The 22,405-nt window shown below is 39.9% G+C and overlaps 1 long non-coding RNA gene across 1 annotated transcript in view; it reads left to right on the forward strand.

The window, feature by feature from the left end:
- LOC139077527 (uncharacterized) overlaps positions 1–22,405 on the forward strand; it is a 218,821-nt gene that overhangs the window by 89,314 nt on the left and 107,102 nt on the right. Inside the window, exon 4 of the long non-coding RNA XR_011530152.1 lies at positions 7,963–8,048. This is a non-coding gene — a long non-coding RNA (uncharacterized lncRNA). The remainder of the gene's footprint in view (positions 1–7,962; positions 8,049–22,405) is intronic.

Here is a 22,405-nt window from a genome sequence, read left to right on the forward strand (position 1 = left end):
AAATCTTCCAAGTATGAGGGAGACAATCATAATAACGTTCTAATATATTTTATATAATAATTAGAATGTATATGTATATACACATGTATATAGCTATACACATACACACATACATATATTTTTCACCTTTAGAATCATAGTAATTATTAGATTTGGAGGCATTTCTGGAAGTTGATTTCATTCAAATCCCACATTTCTTGACTTATAGTAATGTAACTTGTTATCATTTAGCTACTGCTCCTGGGTTGGGAGTAGAACCAAGTCCGCTGAGACAGAATCCAGAGCGTTTTCCACTGCCCACGGTAGCAGTTACCTCTTCTACCAATGTTCTGAGATACTATTTTCTTTCTTTGATCTTATCCTTTCTTTTTACTTTTTCCCATTTCATTTGCTCCTTTTTTCATTTTCAGATTTCCCCTCTCTCCTATTCTCATAGTAGCTTCCGGGTCAGAAATTTTAAAAATATCAAAATTGATAAAAAAAACTGAAATAATTTCCATCCCATTCATATTTTAGGCAAAAGACACTTTTAATTTTTCTGTTTTTGCTTGAGTATGTCGCTGCCATGGAGATGTATTCAGGAACATCTCTGACCTTGAGCCAAGCAAGGTCATCCCTGCCTTCCCCGTGATAGACCTTGCAAGTGCTCTAGCTCAGGTTTGTATTGAGTTTGTATAGTCAGGAGAATCCACATGCCAGCTCCCAAGTAGGTGGACTGCCTGTGGACATAGATTTCCCTGGAGATATGGTCTTCACAAAGTCTGTATGCCTCCCCATGACCGTGAACAATGCGTCGCTTCCTGGAGTCCTATATCCAACTGTCGCTGGAGAGGTTGCTTCATTGCTTAACCCCACATGGCTCTCGGCTTTCTTGAAGCCAACTGGATGACCAGATTTATATCCTCTAACATATAGACCACTGATAGAGATGGTTTAGATCACTGTGTTTCTATAAGTATTATATATTTCTCTTAGGTTTTAAAGGGACTTCATATAGGAGTTATATGAAGACAGAGGGTACATCTTGTTCGAATTATTTTCCTTACATTCTTTAAAAAATAATTAGCATAGTGGCTTATTATATAAGTAATAGTTGATTTTAATTAATAGTTTATTTCTTATAATTTCACTTGAAAATATAATCATGATGGGCTGGGATGGGTGGAGGGTATGATTAAGGAATGGGATGGGCAAATACAGACTCGTTTGCCAAATTGCATGTTAGTACTATAGGCAATCCTTGAAACTCTAATGAGGAAAGTGTAAGACCAATAAAAGGGAATAAAAATGTACCCAGTGAGTGACTTGTTTGAGCTCATGCCTCTGGTAAGCATTTTTAGGGCAGCCAGGCCAGGCCTTCCTGAATCACCTACCATTTGGCTCCATTGTCAGTGATCAAATGTTAAATACGGTGCACCAAGGTCCTTACCTGGTAGATGATTCCTCTGTTACTTTGTATTTAGGTTCAGAAACAGACCTGGCTTCATGATGGACACTGATAGAAAATCTACTTTTGAACAGATCTTCTTGAGAAGAAAACTTGGCTTGTGGCTTAGGTACACTTTTGAAAGGGATGTGACATTAGCACTGCTGATGATTTTCTTATGAAAATTTAATGGAACTTATGATATAAAACAAAATATTGGATGAACTTACAACAAGTTGTCTTTAATGACAGTTCAAGATACCAGTAGCTCATTCCAGGGACCATTTACCTAAGGCTTTTAAATTAAATTTTCTAAGTGCCTTGCATGTTCGACTCTGCTTTTGAAGAAAGAGGCATTCCACTTCAGGGAAATGCAACCACTTACGGCCGTAAAATAATAGATTCAGATTGGCCTTTCAATAAGGGATGAGTGTGCCAAAAATCTGAAAGGTGTTACTGTAAATAAAAATCTTTATTAAGAGCTAAAGAGTGCAAATTGATTTTAAAAGTTTTCATCCTTACTGGCACATGAAAAAATGCAATAAAGATAATCGATATTGAAAAGCTCCCTAGGAAGGGGGATGTCCCGAAGCAGTACAGAAGTCTAGTCCTGCGCTGTCTGCCTTTCCTGAGGATGGCCTGGTGCATAGAAGTGATGGGTTATCTCAGTAGGAAGACTCTGAATGAGACCCAGGCATGGAGGCCGAGGGTCACCATTTCACCATGAGGTTCATTTGTTCCTTGGTCAGAAACATTGTCCTTAACTCCGGCAAGGACTCTATTCACAAAAAATTTGCACCCTAGTCAATCAGTGAATGTTTGTGGCCCACAGGGTGTTTCGGCAAATAGGGTAAGATCCAAGGAGAATCGCGTACGTTAGTAATAGATGAAACTAGCATTCCTTTTCCAATAGTTTCCTGTCTCTTTTTCTTCCCTTTTAATCGACCCCTTTTCTCATGTACCCATACACATCAGTACTCTCATCTTCCCTGTTCTCTCCTATAATGGAATTGATAGAAGACTAGAGGAAACCTAAGGAATTAATGACTCAAGGTGACATCCATGCCTCCCCATCCATCCCAGGAATACTGGCCTTTTAAAAGAGAACAGGTAGGGCCGGCCCGGTGGCGCAGCGGTTAAGTTCGCACGTTCCGCTTCTCGGCGGCCCGGGGTTCGCCAGTTTGGATCCTGGGTGCGGACATGGCACTGCTTGGCAAGCCATGCTGTGGTAGGCGTCCCACACATAAACTAGAGGAAGATGGGCATGGATGTTAGCTCAGGGCCAGTCTTCCTCAGCGAAAAGAGGAGGATTGGCAGCAGTTAGCTCAGGGCTAATCTTCCTCCACAAAAAAAGAGAACAGGCAAGGCCTTCCTTAAAAAAGTCAAGCAATAACTAATAGTATTATACCCATTTTGCATATTGGGGAATTGAGGGTGAAGGAGAATAAGCCACTTATTCAAGATGACACAGTTAGGAAGTTGCAGAATCAGAATTTGCACCAGATCCAGTTAGCTCCCAGGCTCTTAAGTACTGAGCTCTGTCATCTCCCAATCCCTGGCAGATAGGTTGCAGGAAATCCCTTGTGTAGGAAGATGAGGAGGCGTTCCTGGTCTCCCAAACCCACGTTCTGTACTCACCTCCTCTGCCTGCACGCGAGGGCCATCCACCTGGTCCCGGCCTCCTTCAGGAGCTGAATTTAATAACTTGAGGATCCATCTTTATCTGTTTTTTCTCTGGACCCCATGTCCAGATGAGTCTGAGGCTTTAGTTATCTTTGACAAGTCACAGTAACCTTTAGTGAAGCTTTCTTCCACTGTAGGTGGAAAGAAAAAGTTCTCCATTGAAGGAATAACATTCAAAATGACTTAAGACGTTATCTGCTTCTCTTGTATTTACTCACTTATGAGTAAATATAAGTAACATATTAGTCAGGATTCTCCAGAGAAACAGAATCAGTAGGACTTACATATACTTCTCTACATTTACACGTACAATCTCTTTATATACATATACAAGTCCCAAGATCTGCAGGGTGAGTTGGCAAGCCGGAAATCCAGGAGAGCTGATGGTTTAGTTGCAGCCTGAATCTGAAGGCCTGTGAACCAGGAGAGGCAATGATGCACATTCCAGCCCAAAGGCTGGCAGGCCTGGGACCCAGGAAGAACTGATGTCTCAGTTTGAATCCAAAGACAGGAAAAGACTGATGTCCAAGCTTAAGGCAGCCAGGCAGAAGGAATTCCGTTTTACTCATGGTAGGCTCAGACTTTTTGTTCTCTTCAGTGCTTCAACTGATTGAATGAGGCCCACCCACATCAGGGAGCACAATCTGCGTTACTCAGTCTACCAATTTGAATGTTAATCTCATCCAAAACACCTCACAGAAACAGCCAGAATAATGTTAGACCAAATGTCTGGGCACCTTGTGGCCCAGTCAAGTTGATATATAAAATTAACCATCACAAGTCTTATTTCTAACTTTAAGTGACGTTTCCTTGTTTCTGTGCTCAGCCGTTTCTCATGGCTGTACATAGATGAACATTCGCCCTAGTTACCCAGCATAGGAGGTTTGGTAATGCTTGTTGTCCTGTTAATAGTATTGTCCTATCAATGGTGTCTCCTTTTTCTTGCAAAGCCTGGATGATACGGACATCTTACTTATACAGGAGTTCACCAGGCTTAAGCTATTTTTTATAATATCTAGCTTAAAATAATTTTCTCATTTTCCTCTCCAGGTGAATCTACCAATATATCTTGTCACACTTGCAGTTTTGTCTCCACGCGTCTCTGAGTTTGTTGCTCCTGCTCCCTCTTCTGTTTGTGATTGTGGATTTTCTTTCCTTCTCCTTTCTTGTCCTGCATGTACCTATGCTATAATCCAAGGGATTGGTATCCTCCATGTGTGTTAATACTATTCATAACGTGTCACATTCAGTCTATACTAGAAAAGTTTGAGAAGGTGAGATTAGCAGGCACACGACTCTTAACCGGATTTTTTAAACGCGTAATGCTAATTTTATAGCTTTAGTTACTACAGAAAAGCACTCACACTTGTCTTTTGTGGTGATAGCTAAGCTGATTAGTGCACAGAGCTAATGAAACCACCGGCAGTGTCTCCCTTCTTCAGGCTGTCCATTGCCCTGGCTTATCTCTAGCCAAGGCCTGCATCTGTGGTCCTCCTTTTCATCCACCAATGAGGATGCTATTGTCGGTCACAGGGGGCTTGGGTGAGAAAGAGGATCAGTTTTCTTCTGCTACTAGCCAAACAACTCATGGTGTGCCTTCGGGGAGGCAAGCGGGCTCAGCAGGACAACTCCTTCTGCTAAGGTCAGCAAGTTATGAAATATTCTCCATAGGGAGGTGATTGGATTAAATAGTTAGTGAATGTAAAGTGCTTTAAATTGCTGATTGTTATGCTTTGTGGGTCTTCTTTGCAGATTATCTGCAGTCAGGGCAACTCTTACGAGGCACGGGGCTCAGGATAATGTTCTCACTCATCTCTGCGCCTCACGAGTGTTTATATCATGGGTGGGTTTCGGAATTTTACAAATGTAATCTACCATTGTGACTTCTCAAACTTTGGTACCTTGGAAAAACAGGGCAAGATAGCTCAGGAAACCTTTTCAGGAGAAAAGGAAGATTAGAAACACTGGATTAGCAAACAGCTCACACTATTAATCACGTATTGCCATACCAACGTAAGAACTATGAGCTTGTGCTGTATAGGGAAAACCCGCAGAAATAGGGCTCAGCTACTGATAGGTCTGTTATGGGCTACTTGTTCCAAAAATTCGATTTAATCTCCTGTTGTAGCATGGAGACTTGAAAGGTGGAAAAGCAATTACCTGTGCTTGGAAGATCAGGCTCTTCCCCATTAAGGAATTATAGCCAGCTCTAGAGATGATTTAAGAAGCTGTCTGACATAGACAGTATGTAAAACTGAATAGCCCATAGTCAATCACGTCGGTATGGTTTTCAATAGATTTTAAATAATGTATCTTTGTTAATGAGCTGGCTGTGTTTAGTAGCCCCACCTCTACTCTGCAAGCCACAAGGGAACATCATAAAATTTAAATATATAGCACTCACTCCAAAGTTGGTATGGAATTAATTAAACGCACTTGAAGCTATTCCTTTTAAGTAAAGATCTTTTGAGTGTTACAGGAGAGAGGAGTGTGAAATTAAAGCTGAGCATGAAAGAGAGCATAGAAACCCCATATGTTGTTACTGCCTTACATATATGGGGCTAGGATGAAGCGAATCATTAGAAATCAAGTATATTAAGATAACGGAGAATGAAATAGTTCAAAATATTTGTTTAAGGTAGCTAACTAATCACTAGAAGGGAAGAGAATTTCTGGAACAGCCTTCATCTACAGTCCCTTTGCCCTTCATTACTCTACCTCCGTCCCAAGTATGGTTTGAAAAGGAAAAATATGATGACTAAGCCAGGGATGGGAAAGCCAGGGAGAAATGGCTTTGTATGGCTGTGCTGGCCCAGGCCCGAGGAGGGCCCTGGTTCTGAGTGCAGCACTTGAACTGGAGACTTCTGTAGAGAAAGAGAGAGAAAAAGCAAGCCTACTTAACTTTCTGTACCTTAGCTGGAGAAAAGAGAGCAACAGGGCAATCTCCTTAGGCCGTTAGAGAAGGCAGGAGGGCGGGAACGGAGCTGGAAGTAACATCTAGGGGTGGCTCTGAGAGGCAGCATCTGCCGTGGTCGAAAGCATGCAGTCTGAATCCCGACTACCTCAGGTCATGAACCTGGCTCCCTCAGGTACCAGCTGTATGTCCTTAGGTAGATTATTTAATCTCCCTGGGCCTCAGTTTTTTGGTCTGTAAAATGGGGATAATATTAGATTGCTATGAAAATTAAAGTGCTTAGAGCAATACATGGGACATTATAAGCACTATATAAATGTTTATTATGCAAAGTAATATTAAAATCACTCTTAATAAAATGAAATCACTGTTATTAAATAAAAATGTAAAAATAACTGTTATTAAAGATCATAAAAGATATGCAAGGTTTAGTTTCTAATCCAAAGCTGAGAAGAAATTAATTGTGGTTAACTATTAGGCAATTATTTCCTAATTAATTCTTAGGAAAGACGTGTGATATAGGGGATAGAGAACCAGGCTTTACAGACCAAACATGTGAGTTCAGACAGAGACTCTGCCACCGGTGTATTCCGGGTTGAAGTCTTCCTCTTCTCCTGCACACCCACTTTTTCTCCCATGGCCCCTCTTTCAGTTAAGGGCCCCAACTGTGACTTCCTCCTCTCTCTTCTGAATTCAGACCTTGCCAGGTGGAGTTAGAGTGCCACATGAGGACCCTCATCATGCACTGTTATTTCCCCTGGGCTTTTGTAGTAACTTGCATTCCAGATCCTGTCTATCCAAACCATCCGATATTCTGGTGCTGGATTAATTCTTAAAGCACCATTCCTTATGGTTCTATTTCTCCCCTGCTTGGCAACTTCCATGGGTCCTTATTTTTTACCAAAGTCAAGTCAGTCTTTCTTTGCAGAGTGCTCTAGACTTTTCGAGATAGGATCTCAGCCTGTCTCCCGTCTGTATTACGTACCTATCTATGTACTTTATTATGTTTGCAGCCAAACGAAGCCAGCTTAATCTCCCGCTCTCCCCATTGTTCATGCTGCTTTTTCTCTTTCCCAGCCTTCCCAACCTCCATCACCCAATTACAAATTTGTCTTTTCTGAAGATTTTGCTCTTGTCTTTGATTTTCCGTAGCTCTAATCCCCTTTAAGACACTGCACACATTCTAGTTGGTCTTATGTAATAACAACTGTTACTATAGTTATGTGGGCAGATTTCTTATCTCTACTCCTTGTACCTAAGTCTTAGAAGGCTGGGCTGGGTCTTTATCACCTTGATATTTTCTGTGATCCTTAAGATATTGCCTTAAACTTAGTAGGCTCTCAAATATGTGATGAATAAATCAATTAAATTAATGAATAAATGTCATTAACTGTGTGACACAAGAAATCTCATGTTGGGCTCAAATTTCCTAATTTGCAAAATAATAAGATTGCAGGAGAATCTCCACCTTTTTATGTTTCCTCCTAGCTTATAAAATTAATGATTCGAAATCATTCCATGTCATCTATAAAGAGAAATTGCAGTATATTTGAAATAAGTACAAAAAACTCTTTGAATATAATTACAGTTTCAGTTTCCCCAGCTTCACATTTCTATTATTTTTAATTCCCTGCTAATGTTAGTATATTTAGCACAAACACTATTGTTGTTTAAAAAGTAATTAATCAAAAAACCTTTTCTCAAATAAAGGAATGCATAACAGGGTTTTCAGTGGCTGATAGAATCTGTTTATACCAAAGTTTTCATGCTCTGATAGATTTTTTCAAAGTTGTGGGCTGTTGCTATTTGGTAAGAAGCATGGAGTTTTTATATTTGTTTTTATTGTAATTTTAGGTAAGATAATTGTTGTTAGTCCTCCTTTTTAATCTTTGCTTTTTGCATTCCATATTTTCGCTATTTTATTATTGGCTATGTCCAGTCTCCTGCAGAGAGATGCACTAGTTCGCCCTTGCTGCTGTGGTCCAGGGCTGATGAGGAGGCCTGGCAGAGTTTTCCGTGTTTGTGGTAAGTGTGATGCAATCTGTATCCTTGAGTACACAGAGGATGTGCTGAGATCCGGAGAATAACTGAATCTGTGAAATGGCAAGACACTTCCTAATGGCGTTTTACTGTATTTTGGAAGACTGTTATGACAGAGGATGTCACTTTGAGTCATCGTTCAGTTAAGCAGATAGATTCATGCATTCGAATCCTTGACTTAGCATGAAAGTTATATTTCACTTGGCATTTCACTGACTATTTGAATTTAAAAGTTTTATTACCTAAGATACAAGCAAAATAATTCCAGTGCTTCTCTTGCTTCATCCTTGAGAGAGACAATAAGAATTTCTGTAACGTGTTTGCAGCAAGACTGGTGTTTTGAGGTCATTTTATCACATCACTTGATGTTTACGTATCTGTGATCTCCACGTGCAGGAAATTTCTGTGTCTTATCATGAAAGGATCGTCATGGACAATTCCTTCCCTTTGGAGGCTGGAATAATTCACCATTCAGCTTATAATTTCTTCTTTGCTTCGCTTTGCATTACAAGAATGATTCTTTTGTAATTATAATTTTAATGCTATTTTGCCATTCTTGCAATTTCTGAACACTCTTAAGCAGTGTTAAGATAGTTTTTAATATATAGGAGAGAGAATAAATATTTAACCACTGCTTAAACCTTAGTTCTGAGAACATTATGTTTATCCTGTATCAATTATTTAAAAAATTATTTATATAGTCAAGATCCTTTCGACCCCCAAGCTCATTGACTCCATCTAATATATTGAATAACACGAGGAACTTTGACTTTGCTGATGTTTGTCACTTTTCAAAATAGTCAGGCGAGCTCTCCTCGCTGGTGTCAAGACTCTACTCAATAGTGTGTGTTATGCAAATAATTTCATTTTCCCCACAGTCTTCAGATCCACATGGTTTGGTCTCCCTTTCAAGGCCCTAAATGAGATCCCTGGCAAATTTCCTAGTTTTTAAAATCACTTGGAAATACAGAATAGTCTCTTTTTTAAGTATGAAGTAGTCCTGTCTAATCCAAACAAAAGATTTCATTCTATATACAGTTTGCAACTTCTCCTCTTATGTTCACCTGGGAACCCAACCCCAGCTCAGGCATAACCCAGGTTCCATAGCCTGCGGTAGCGGGGGCTGGGGCCAAGGCACGGCCTATTTCATCACTGATTTTGTTCTACTTCTTCCCCTACTTGTTAGCTGTTGCTTCTGGCTCCTGCAGAACCCTGTAGGAAGGAGGAAGTAGAAGGAGAAGACAAGGTCTTACTTGATTGTTGCCATTGGAATCTGGCATTGAGGCCACCACTACAGCAGATGTTCAAATGCTGGTTCTTCTTCTCAAAGGATGCTTTGGTGGACTTTGTAGAATCCTTCTCACCACCCTTCCCCCACCCTATCCAGAGACGTCTAGCCCTATGCTTTTCTCTGAGGTGGAGGCCTACTATCTGGTTGGCCTGAGGTGGCATCCATCCCCTCAGTTCTTGCTCTTATGAGCGTTCCCTGTGCATCCTTGGCCTGGTGGGCACTCTTACTGAGCTTGGCAATGTTCAGATGTCTCAAGACTAGATACCTCCTTCTGGCCCCAAAGAGAACTCAGCCTCTTTGCCCTTGCCTGCTACCTTGGACATGCGGCATGTGCCTCTACGGCTCTCCCTTTGAGATTTGCCATCACAAATGGTTATTGCTGGCCTGCTTGTTCAGGTGAGTCTACACTCTAGGCAACACAGGTGAAAGTCCCAAGGGAACTCTCCTCTATATTCAGCTTCAGTACTGACATTAAATGAATCTATGAGTTTCTATAGCTGAATAAGCATGGGAGCTGGGGGCAGAGAGGGTGGAGAGAGAGGGTTTAAGATGTCATTGTCTCCTCTTCAACCCATAGCAGCTCAGGTTCAACTATGCTAGAATATAAAACTGTGTGTTTAGGTACTTGCACCTGTTTACAATGAATGTCTTGGTTTAAGGAAAGAACAGGTTTTCTTTCTATTTAACGTTTTGAAATAAACACTAAGTATCCATACACATGCACGTGGAATCATCATGAATGCTGTGGTAGTAAATGCAGACTGATGTCCAGGGTGCTGTATTGGTGACTACAGTACCACTGATGTTGTCGGTAACATGATTTTATGTTTTAATACATTTCCAAACAAAACAAAGTGTACTGATCCTCGATTTATGCAATAGTTGTATTCCTAGAAAATTTGATGCATTTTAACACCATGCCAGACTTTCACTTCCAGCTATACTGACTAAATTGTGGCAGTTGAAACCTCCTACCAAAAGCCAGATGAGGAGGAAAAAAACTGGGAGCATCTCAGAGTCACCCAGGCAACCAGGATTCAAGGAGCCAAGATCCTGGAGAGGAGGGAACTCACTCTGCACCACTTGCTCCCTCGAGACATTGGCTGATTCATAAGCAGTAAATAGCGAGAGGCTAACAGCTGAGCAGAAACTGGCTGCCAACGTGCTGAGAAACTGAGCTGGGCTTTTGGTAGTCTCGTGATGCTTGGGGGACAAAAATTAGAGTTCAGGGCCTCCCGAGGAGGAGGGGCTCAGGCTCGCAGTTGGGACACTGAAGGGCTATTGTCTAGAAATCACAGAAATACACCAGATCTTGCAAAGACTGAAACCCAGCTTTGGATGAACTCAATACCTCATTTAAATCCCAGCCAAATACTAAAATCAGTTCTCCTTGGAGAAAAATACCAACGTTCAGAGTCTCTACACATTTTCAACCTAATGTCCAACATTCAATAAAAAGTTATCAGGCATACTGACAAATGGGACCAGAAGAAAAATAGACAATGGGAGCAGACCCACAAGTGATACAGATATTAGATGCAGCTTTTAAAATAATGTGATCAAGTAGTAGTCCATCGTGTATAAATGCCACATCTTCTTTATCCATTTGTCCCTTGATGGGCTCCTAGGTTGCTTCCATGTCTTGGCTATTGTGTATAATACTGCAGTGAACATAGGGGTGCAAGTATCTTTATGCCTTTGTGTTTTCAAGTTGTTTGGATAAATACCCAGCAGTGGGATAGCTGGATCATATGGTAGATCTATCCTTAATTTTCTGAGGATACTCCATACTGCCTTCCATAGTGGCTGCACCAGTTTACACTCCCTCAGCCGTAAGAAATGATGAAATCCGGCCATTTGTGACAACATGGATGGACCTTGATGGTATTACGCTGAGTGAAATAAGTCAGAGGGAGAAAGTCAAATACCATATGATCTCACTCATAAGTAGAAGATAAAAACAATGACCAAAAAACACACAGCATTGGAGATTGGACTGATGGTTACTATAGGGAAGGGGGAAGGGACGAGGGCAAAAGGGGTGACTAGGCTCACATGTGAGGGGATGCACTATAATTAGTTTTCGGGTGGTGAACATGATGTCATCTACACAGAATTCAAAATATGATGTACATCCGAAAATTAAAAAGAAAAGAAAAATAATGTGATCAAGAAAAGAAAAGATGTAGAATTTTATCAGAGAACCATGCCCAGTACACACATATACAAACACACACATATACACACTCGTGTTTGTGTGTATTATTAGTGTTATATAAAACCGAGTTAGGTTCTAGGCTCAGACAAACCTAAAAATAAACAAACAGGTTTTGCCCCCACCTGAATGTCTGGTGGGACATTTGAAAACCTGGTGGGACATGGAAATACTGTTGATGGTGTGGAGCTGTTCTGGGTATCTAGTGCCCCTGCTCGTCCAGATGCCAATAGCACCTTACAATCAGCGTGTCACCTGGAAGACGCCCACAGGTTTCCCTGACGTCTTTTGGGGGCAATATTGCCCCTGTAGAGAACTATGGCTCAGCTGCTCAGTCGATCCCCACTTCATGGGAAAGCGTGCAGCCCAGAGAGCTGTGATAGTGCCACAATTCTGTGAAGACCATACAGCTGGTTGTTTGCAGAGATGACGTTGGAGCCCTGACCCCTAACTCTTAATGCAGTGCTCTTCTGCAACTCCTCTATTCCACTTAAGTTTTAAAGTTCTTGGGAGAACTGACTTAGATTTCTGGGTCAATCAGCAATTTGAGGATTTTTTTAATGTATACCTGCCCAGAGGAATGATACAGGATATCTAAAAACCATGAGCTGAAAACCATCAGTTGTTTTTAAAACTCCCTTTATTATAGTAATGCAAATTCCCTTCCAAAATTCTGAAGTAGGTTGAGACTTTTTGCTGAGAGTTTAAAGGTCTCAAAACACCTCACCCTGCATCAGCTTAGGGGAATCAAAGGAATACTTCAAAGATCTCAAGTTTGAAAGATATCAGAAAGTCCTACTTGTAGAATAGTTCAAAGCAATCACAGGTGAATCCTGGGGGATTTGTGTGGAAAGTTAGTATCCAAATATATTTTTCCTCTGAAATTCACCTAGGCTTCTAAATTCAGTTGTATTAGCATTTTTATAAATTCTCTCTCAACTCCACAGTTCTTCAGCATCACCTGAAATCATAGCCTCTCCTCCAACTTTAATGTTGAGACAGCTGTCATGTCTCACAGACTTCTGAGGGACCTGCTTCCCATCTATTTGCCCTCTGCTTCTCTCACATGTGGAAAATAGAGCTTGTCTAAAAGATTTGATTTTTATCCCCCTCTGTTTTTATAGGCAACTTCAGATTTGCATTTTTATCACTCCTCTCTCAAAACGTGTTGGCATTGCTGTTGAGTTTTAATGGCTATTTATTGGTCGTTCTCAAAATTAGTGCATCATTATTTATTGTTCTGGTTAGGTTTGCATGCAAGCTCCATCCTATTGCCTATTATTTTCTTCCTGGCCTAGTAGATTTCTGGTATCTACCAGTGAGACAGATGTATGTGCGTATGTGCAAGAGCCCAGTAATGAGCACCCTTACCTACAGAAAGTAATTACAAAGCCATTAATTCTGTTCATAAATGCACACAAAGTCAAACAATTCCACATCTATCACAGCCTCGGTGAATCCCCTCGGTGAGTCCTTGCACCCTACAGAGGGGTCAGTTTTCGTTTGCTTCCATTCTGGCCATGCCGGGAAGGCTTGGGAAAGTGGGAACACCGCTTATCACCCTTCGGCCCCTTGCCATTTAGCAATGGCCTCAGCAGTATTTTATCTCTAAGACTTAGTTTGTCTTGCTTCCTTCAGCCAACAAACAGGCTTGAGCACTTGCTTAACTGCGAGGCCCCTCTGCTGGTCTATATGACCATTAGGTTTGTATTCAAGTATTTCAGTCCTTGGCTTCTTATAGGCTTTTTGGAAGTCTGTGCAAATGTTATTTCAGTTTCAGTTCTTTGCCTGAGTCCATTTATGCAGCAGCACCATCTGAGTGAACCACAGGTGGCTCGCTGAAACTGTGAAGGTGGATTTTAGGAGTATCAGAAAGGCCTCTGCCTTCCCTCCCGCCCCACTTTCATTTTTCCCCCCACTCCCAAGCGCTTCTCTGACCAGCTCGTGAGTGTGATTATTCTGCTACGTTGAAATCATTTATTCGACTCGTGTTTTTTTTTTCAGTCAAAATTTAAGCCTATTATTTGATTGCATGTTAGTATGAGTTGGTCAGTACTTTCAGGAGAGCAAGTTTTGATGATGAGAAGGTGAAGGAAGCTTGAAAATTCTGGTTTCTTTGAGCAAGGAAGCCTCTTGCTTAGAGAAGGAAGCACTCTTGTGGGAGGAAGCCGGGGGACCCAAACTCTCTGGAATAGACCAGCTGATCACAACTAACCTGCTGCTGGTTCAGAGGACTGTTACTGGAGCTGTGGTCCTCACTTTGTGTTGGGAGTTATCTCAGAGAGGAGAGAAATACGTGGTGTCACTCCTCATGGGGTTTGCTGCTGACACTTCCAGTGTGCACTAACTAGTTCAGGCTCACGGGAATGGCTTAGAATATCAGATTCAACAAGCTTTTATTCTTTTCATAATCCAGGGTGAAGGCTGGGCATGGTCTGTGGAAAGAGAGGATTAATGCATTTTTCGCTCGCTTAACTATACCCTTATATTTTTCATTAATTATACTTCTCTATAGGATAGTGTTGAAAGTACAGACACGAGGTCAGGCAGCCTGGTTTCAAATCCTGATTGTGCTGCTTGCTCACAGTATGACCTTGAATAAGCTAGCCTCATTGTATTTATGTTTCCTCTAAATTGGGAAATAATAACAGAATTGACCTCATAGGGTGATTGTGAGGATTAAAGAGGAAAATATATGGACAGCATTTAGCACAGTTTGTGGAATGATGATAGGTAATTATATTCAACTTTAATTTAACCAGTTCCTTTATGATTTCCTTTAACTTCAAAATAGCATTGTTTAATATCCCCTTAGGTATTTTTCCAAACATTTTCAATAGATGTTTACTACAATGTTTTCTTTACCCTTTCACAATCCAATGTGTGCTGGCTGTTTTCTGAATTTGTTGGTTCCAGTGAATTATTTGCCTTTTCAGAGGATTTGCTATCAGCAGCATCTTAATTTGACAACATTGTACAGATGTTTTGTGTTTCAGCTGTTTTGTTTTATCACCTGTTAATACTATGCTCTTTTATTTAAAAGAGATGAAAACTGTGACAAAAGTACAGGCTGAGTTTACAATTGTCCAGCAAATCCTTTCTCTCAACTTCCAAACACCAAGTGTTCCAAACACTCTCATGAGTGCACTCATCTTTTATTTCTCTTTCTCTTTCTCTTTTTGGTGTGAGGAAGATTGGCCCTGAGCTAACATCTGTTGCCAATCTTCTCCTTTTTGCTTGAGGAGGATTGTTGCTGAGCTAACGTCTGTGCCAATCTTCCTCCATTTTGTATATGGGATGCTGCCACAGCATGGCTTGATGAGCGATATGCAGGCCTGCACCTGGGATCCAAACCTGCGAACCCTGGGCCACCGAAGTGGTGGGCACGAACTTAACCACTATGCCACTGGGCCAGCCCCACATCTTCTTTTATTTTCATTAAAGGAGCTTTACAAAAGACATCCTCCAAATGACTCTTTCTTGGAGGAGAGTTATTACTTTCTTTAAAGTTAATCAATACTTGCTATTCTTCCAAAGAGGTCTAAAATTACTTACTTAGACCTGACCTCTGAACCCTCATGTCGGGTCCCTATTTCTGAAATAAAGCTAATATTAAATGTGCTTGTAGTAGATACAACTTGGTCTGGTTGCCTTGGTTATGATAACTTCCCAGATGGTCGTGACTATGCTGCTCTGCTTGTTCACATGATGGACTCCACTCCTGGCTACAAATGAACTGTCTAGGCCAATCATAGTGCTTCCTCCTGGCCCACCAGTGATTTTAGTTTCCAAAAGGGGGTAATAATATCCAAACCAGATCAATCCTGCCTGAGAATTTTGTGAACATGAGAAAGAACTCATTTTTGTTTTTATATTTCTCTTATCAATAGTAGTGAGATGTTAGCTTGGAGCTGCCTCCAGTCTAATACAATGTCAATGTCTTTAAACTTCAACCTCAAAGTTGATAAAAGAGTCTTGATATCTTACATTTAAACCTTACCAGCAATTTAAGACTAAGAATCCTATGACAGAATCCAGCTAGTCTAGAGCACAGATAATTTACAACTCTTGTGAGACCCTTTTACTATTAACTATGTAAACTTAATATGGCGGTAATGTCACAAGATATGGAGAGCTTAAATGCAGCATGTGTCCTTGCTGGGGAGTCAAATGCAGTACCTCAGACCTAGGTTCAAATTCTGATGGCAATTTCTTGCCAAGGTGACCTTGAGCCTGTAAGGGAGACGAAATTTTCTTCTACACTTGTAGATTCTTCTGGCTGGTCTAAGAATTAAATTGACGTGAAACATAATGACAGGAGAAAATCAAACAAAGTTTAATAGCATGTATACATTGGAGAAGCTCAGGAAAACTGAGTGAAATGGCCAAAGCCACCACCTTGAATACTATCTGCAGCTAAAGACAAAAGAAGATGTTGGGGTAGTGATTTGGAACTTCAAAGGGAGGAAGGGAATTCACATGGAGATGGAAAAGCAAGTGTTTGGTAACCAGATGTTTGCCACGTCTTGCAGAGACAATGGGACATGGAGAGGACTTTGATTAAATGGGCCTTGCTAGGTTCCTGTTGACCACACTTATATCATATTATACTATAGCTATCTATGGTGATAGTTCCTTTCTGGAACAGACCTTCTATCTTAAATTCTTTTAGGCAGTGGGGGAAGGTCCAAGTTTCTTCCCGAGTCTTTGTTCTTAAATATAATCAAGCCAATGAGAAAATGTGTCTCATTGAGAAAATGTGTCACATTTTGGGGTAGCAAATTCTGCCCCCCCATAAGCCCGTCATTTACATTTTTCCTTTGTAGAATGAGGATTATAATGATCCTATAATGTGGTTGTGAGAAGTAAAAGTCAATGAATAAAGCAGAGCTTAATAGGCCTTTTTCCAGTATAAATATATTTCATGTCTTTCTTTCCTTTTGTTGGTATTTGAGCCTCTGTTCAGGCTTCTTATTGTACTGCAAAATATATACGCATGGGTGGGGAGAGTGGGTAGGGTAGGGTGAAGCTGATCTTGGCAGCAGACCATAAGAGTTTTTATACACCTGGTCTTCTGGCTTACTGGGACCTCTTTCACTGTTGTTCAAGCCTTATGCATCTGAACCGAAATAGTTGTCCTGATTCTTCCATTCTAGTATATTCCCCAAGACTTGCTTAGCACAGCACTGTATAGCCACTTTTTATGCAAGAATGTTTGATGCAGAGACAGAACTGCTGAAAATAGAGTTTTTCTCTTAGCTGAACCTCCTCCAAGGCAGTTTAGTTCTTTATCGTCACCTTAGTCCTTTTTCTAGTTTTCTTTTGTTGTTATTTGTCCCTAATACCAGCTCTAATTCAGAAGTGAATTTTAGCTTTTCTTGCCTTTTTCCACACCTAGAATTCCTCAGTCAATAGAAAGCTCCATTTTCCCTTATTTTCTGGTCATCAACTGCCCTAGATTTCCATACTTAGTAGATTATATTCAAGGGTGTGCTCCTCTCTGATGCTTTGGATCCACTAGGTCCTGACACATTAAACACTGAATAAATGGTAACTGTGATTATCAGCAGTATAACTGTGATGCTCACCATGTCTACAAGTGCTAAATCATTAGATGAACTGACATTTATCACCTTTCTGGGCACTAGAATTCCATTCTTTCTACTGACCTGATGGGTGGGATGGGTCTTTCCTTCCTCTCCATACCATGTATGTCTTATCTGAAACAGTTCACTTGGTCAAGAAGGATTACCTTTCTTCATAGGAGAGGACCTTCTTTAGACAAGAGTATATGAGTCAAGACTCTATCCTACTGAAATATCCAAACAAGGTCTTACAGTTCCACAGTTGTTATATCTATAACAATTAAAATAATTTCCTTGTTATGTCGCTAAACACGACTGTGGACCATAACAAACAGATGCTAGTAATGAAGGCCTATAAATAAATTCTCATGTGTTTTGTGTTCTTGATCAGAAAGATTAACAGCCAGCTACAATGTTTCTCCTTGGAAAAGTTTCTCGTGTTCAAGAATGGTTTTATTATTGCCTTTTGAAACAAGTGGAATATTTGGATGAACAGGCAACGCGTAAAATGTCCCTGCACTGCTGCTAACAAACTTAGGAGAAGCATTTTACTTTGAAGAGGATTTTTTTCCTTCTGATAGCTCGTAAGTAACTCAAGTAATTTCCACTAGTGCTATGGCCAAGCTCTCACTGTAGCATGAAGGAGAAAAAATGAAACTATTGATATGAGTCATCTGTCAGAAAAACTAGGTCCAATCCTTCAAAGGGGAAGCAGAAGAGATGAAGAAGTGATTTTGCTGTCAATTATACTGTTTTTTCTGAAGTAATGATGTATTAGGAAAAATTGTGTTGGGTGTTAGAGTCTCTGTTCTCCCACACACTGTCTCTGCCATTCCAAGCCTTTCTTTCAACTTACCCCTACTGCCGAAAAGTAGGTGTTGAATATGTGAATTACTTTAACACTCACTGTCTCTGCCTATTGCACTGAGGAATGTGTTAGTTACGGTGTGAATTTAGAAAAAATGCTTCATGGTAAATGTCACTTTGAGCAGTAGTTTGTCAAATTAAAATAATGAAGAGAAGGATGTGATAGTGGAGTCAGTCCTGGAGACAACCAAGATTAGGTGGTGAGCTATTTTGGTGTTACAGATTGGCCTCTGGATCAACTTATCACAGTCTTTCTTAGCCTACCGTTATGTTTAAATCAAACTGAGCAAGCTTTATCGCAGACACTTTAAAGAAGATTAGGCCTATTTGTCTTATAAAAATCAGCAAATAAGGAGGTGACACCAATTTACTGATTCCCCTCCTTCCAACTCCAGGTCCAGGGAAGATGCCTTTCAGTGTAGGTTTTATTTCCTCTGATGGGTCTAGCTTCCGGTGAACGTGATGTTGAAGACTTGATGGATCATCTCTTCTGTCCTGAGGATGGGGATGGGGTTGAATCTCAAGTCATTAACAGTAAGAGATATATATGATGCAAAACCCTCATTGGCACGTAAGGGAAAGAAGTTAGAGAAGTTCTAGTGATACAAGGCAGACATCCCGTATCTCAATCCTTGTGGACCAGAAAGTGATTAAGCAAAATTAAAGGTCTGATTAAGACTGCAAAGGGTATAGAGATTCCTGAGGTTCTTGGTAATTATGCAATAGAAATTTAATCCAAATTGGCAAGAAATTAGTCTTTGAAGGATAAGACCGTGATAACTAGGTCAGTTGACAATATGGTGTGAATATTTTGTCTGTGCTTAAGAAGAGGTCATTCTAACTCTTCATTAGGACTCAAATATTCTATTAAAATGAAGATATTCTAAATATGTCAGGCTTTAGAGAAAGAAATCCAGGAATTACAAAGAGATATTCTAAATTGCAAGTGCTGGATAGCCATCCAGGAATTGAATTAATAGTCACAAAAATGTGAAGTAAATATTTCTCCTTAAAATTCTCTCAGATTTACCCAAAAGTGTATAAAATGTTCTGAGTTAAAATAAAGCTGAGGCTTGGAAGCTTTGAGAATGCTCTCACTCGGCGGTATGAGTTGGGCTCAGTGAGATCTGGGCGCCTCAGTCAGTGTCCGTGGTCGGCTTCAACAGCGAGGACTAGCATTCCGCCTTCCTTTTTTTTTTTTTTTTAATTTTTGGAAATCAGATCCAGAGCCTGACAAGTTTGTTTACCTGGAGAAGTGGATTCCAGGTTCTAGAAGAAAAGATTGAAAACACAACCTTAAGGGAATGGATAATTTGATGACAGATTCTCGTTGATCAATGATGCACTTTACATCAGGTCTAGTATAAATTCTGTGCTTCGCAGTGGAATTATGCTTCTAACCTTATTGGGGAAGGCGATAACTTTGCAAAAAACACCCAGGTTATTATTTCTGGAATCCAGTTAACCTAAGGATAATTATTCATCTTACTAAAACCTATTTGGGGATCCACAACGTTACAATGTAGGCGATCAATACACAGGGTTTAGAATCCTCCACATGTGGGTCAGATCCTGGCTCCACCGATTATTAGACCTAAGACTTTGGTCATGGTACTTAACTTCTCTAAGCTGTGTTTTCTCATCTCTAAAATGGGAATAATTTACTTTACTATTTGCTTCATACAACTATTGGGAGAATGAAATGACTTCATAAATATGAAGAACTTAGCACAGTGAATGGCACAAAATAACCTCTGAACACTTGCAGCAACTGCTCTTAATAGAAGGCCTTTCAGATTGTTTATGATCTTTACCCAGTTCTCCTCACAGACAGAAACAAAAGGATAAAAAATTTCCATTGAGTATTATGCCAGTTATGCAAATATAATGAATATTCCATGAAACTAACATAGTTTCTCAGAGATAGTTATCCAATTTTAGGAGGAAACATTATTTTGAAATTCACCACTAAAGCATTGTTGTAAACTTCAGTAAAAAATGGTCTGATCTGTTAAAACATTTACAGTATTCTCCCCACTTTTCAGAGCCTTGGATGGAGAAGTGTTAATGGCTTATTGTATGAGTTTTTCTTATGTTCAGATATAGTTTATTCTTGGCAAAATATTAACTGTTTAAGTAAATTCTGCAAAAGTTAGTGACTCGAGGGAATAAACCTAATTCATACTTTGAATAGAATATCCTAGTGTTTTCTTGATTTGTTTAAATGGGATAAATCATGTGATTTTTTAAAAAAATGCAATTTATATGAAAATGTAATTTCTAGACATCCAGCAGCCCATTCACAGAGTAAAAAGCTGTTGTCATAAATCCAAAAAAGTACAATCTTACATTCTTATGACTATTTATCAAAATGAACTCTTTTTCTGCAGGCATGATAGACAACTTATTATTACACATTTGGGGTTTTTAAAGATTCATATTTTGCTTCTGAAACAGGCTATTATTTCTGATTGACTGCTTTGGGCTTTCAAATCAATATTGTCATTAGCAAAGAAGTGTACCAAATTGTATAAGGATAAAGAAAACCAGCACCTCAGAGGAAGTCTCTCAAGAAGTCATGTAGGTAATTTAAAATGTATTTTTTCTCTGATGTGCTGATATGCTACATATAGATACGAGAATTTAATTGCCGTTGGGTGATAATTTTTAAAGGAATCGCAAAGCTAAATCTTAATCCTGTAATTTCAAGTATCTCAAAATGTTTCCCTTGTGATCATCTAGTTTACCTTTGCTTGACTAATTAAACCTAGAGAATTTTTTCTAAGAATTCCTACCTACTCCAAATGCAGGTATTTCCTGTTCTTTTGAAAGAACAATTTTATAGATATTTGGGGATGTCTGCCTCACCTCGCAATTCTTTTCTTTGAAAAATCTTTCTCCTCTACGTGACTGAACATTTGCAGCCATTTTTATATCACGTTATCCCCACCCTCTGAACGGAGGCTTGGCTAATAAGATTCTCCTTCCTGTTACTTGAGTTTCTCAGCCAGTAGTCAGTTGCAGTCTTCATTGGCCAAGTATTTACTTTTGAGAAGTGTTTGAGTATTTAATTTTTCTTTGCAACCAAAGAACTCTACTAAGGAGGAAATTCAAGTCTCTGGCCTTGTGTAGGGGAAAAAAATGGTGGTCATGGCGGTGGAATTTCTCCCTATGACATTGTACAAGTCTGAATTTATACACCCCTTAAAAGCTTCTGCAATAGTTAGTGGCAAAAACTTTGGAAAGCATATGTGAGTAATTTTAGGAATTTCTGACCATTGACAAAGAGTGCAGCATGACCTTCTGTAGACCAGGAAAGCCTTGTCAACATCCTTGAGGAAGAAATTGTGGAAATAATTTATAAAGCATGAAAGAGAAAACTACACAAGGATTTTCAAGAGTAATTTTGACAATCAGAGATTTTTGCCTCTCATTTTAAAGATTTTATTTTTTATTTTTTCCTTTTTCTCCCCAAAGCCCCCCGGTACATAGTTGTATATTCTTTGTTGTGGGTCCTTCTAGTTGTGGCATGTGGGACGCTGCCTCAGCGTGGTTTGATGAGCAGTGCCATGTCCTCGCCCAGGATTCGAACCAACGAAACACTGGGCCACCTGCAGCGGAGCGGGAGAACTTAACCACTCGGCCACGGGGCCAGCCCCTGCCTCTCATTTTAGAATCTTACACTTTCATGTAAGGTGTAACTCTACTGTACATGTTATCAGGGAAAATTTAAGTAATTTTCCTAAAGTCACAGTAGATATATCCGAAAACTGAGATCAATTCCAACACACATGTTCTCAAGTACTTTGCTGTTCAGCCTCCTGAGGTGATCCTGAAATTTGGAAAGTTGCCAAGCTTAACCCTTCCAGGAAGTACATTCTTCAATTAGTGATATGTACAAAAGAAGAATGTGAGTAACATAAGCTTCTGCTATTTCTTATCTACATCCCTTGCTCCTTCTAGGTATTCATCTTCTACTCAAACCTGCCCCAGGCCCACTAGAGAGTAAAATGCTTGGGTATTACCATTATTTAGTAGCATGTAACTACCAACCACCCATCTTTACTACCCTTACTTGGACTTTTCCTGTGTTTCTGTAGGACTAGGACTCGTATTTGAGGTATTAGAAAGCAGGATAGTGGCACTGAGAATCTTCCAAAGAAAAGAGGCTTCTAATGTAGAGTATTTGCTTCTTTACATACTGTATAAGTTAATGGCTTTAAGCATTGCTGTGGATGAGTGATCCCTTTCTCAGCTATCACAATTTAAATTTGGGCCCTAAAGACCTAACGGTTCTTATTACTTTAAATAAAGCTGATACCATCAGGCGATTTCAGTATACTTTTATTTTACATGTATTTAGGTGGCTATCTATAGTTGTCAG

Source organism: Equus przewalskii, chromosome 19, assembly GCF_037783145.1.
Source record: "Equus przewalskii isolate Varuska chromosome 19, EquPr2, whole genome shotgun sequence".
NCBI lineage: Eukaryota > Metazoa > Chordata > Mammalia > Perissodactyla > Equidae > Equus > Equus przewalskii.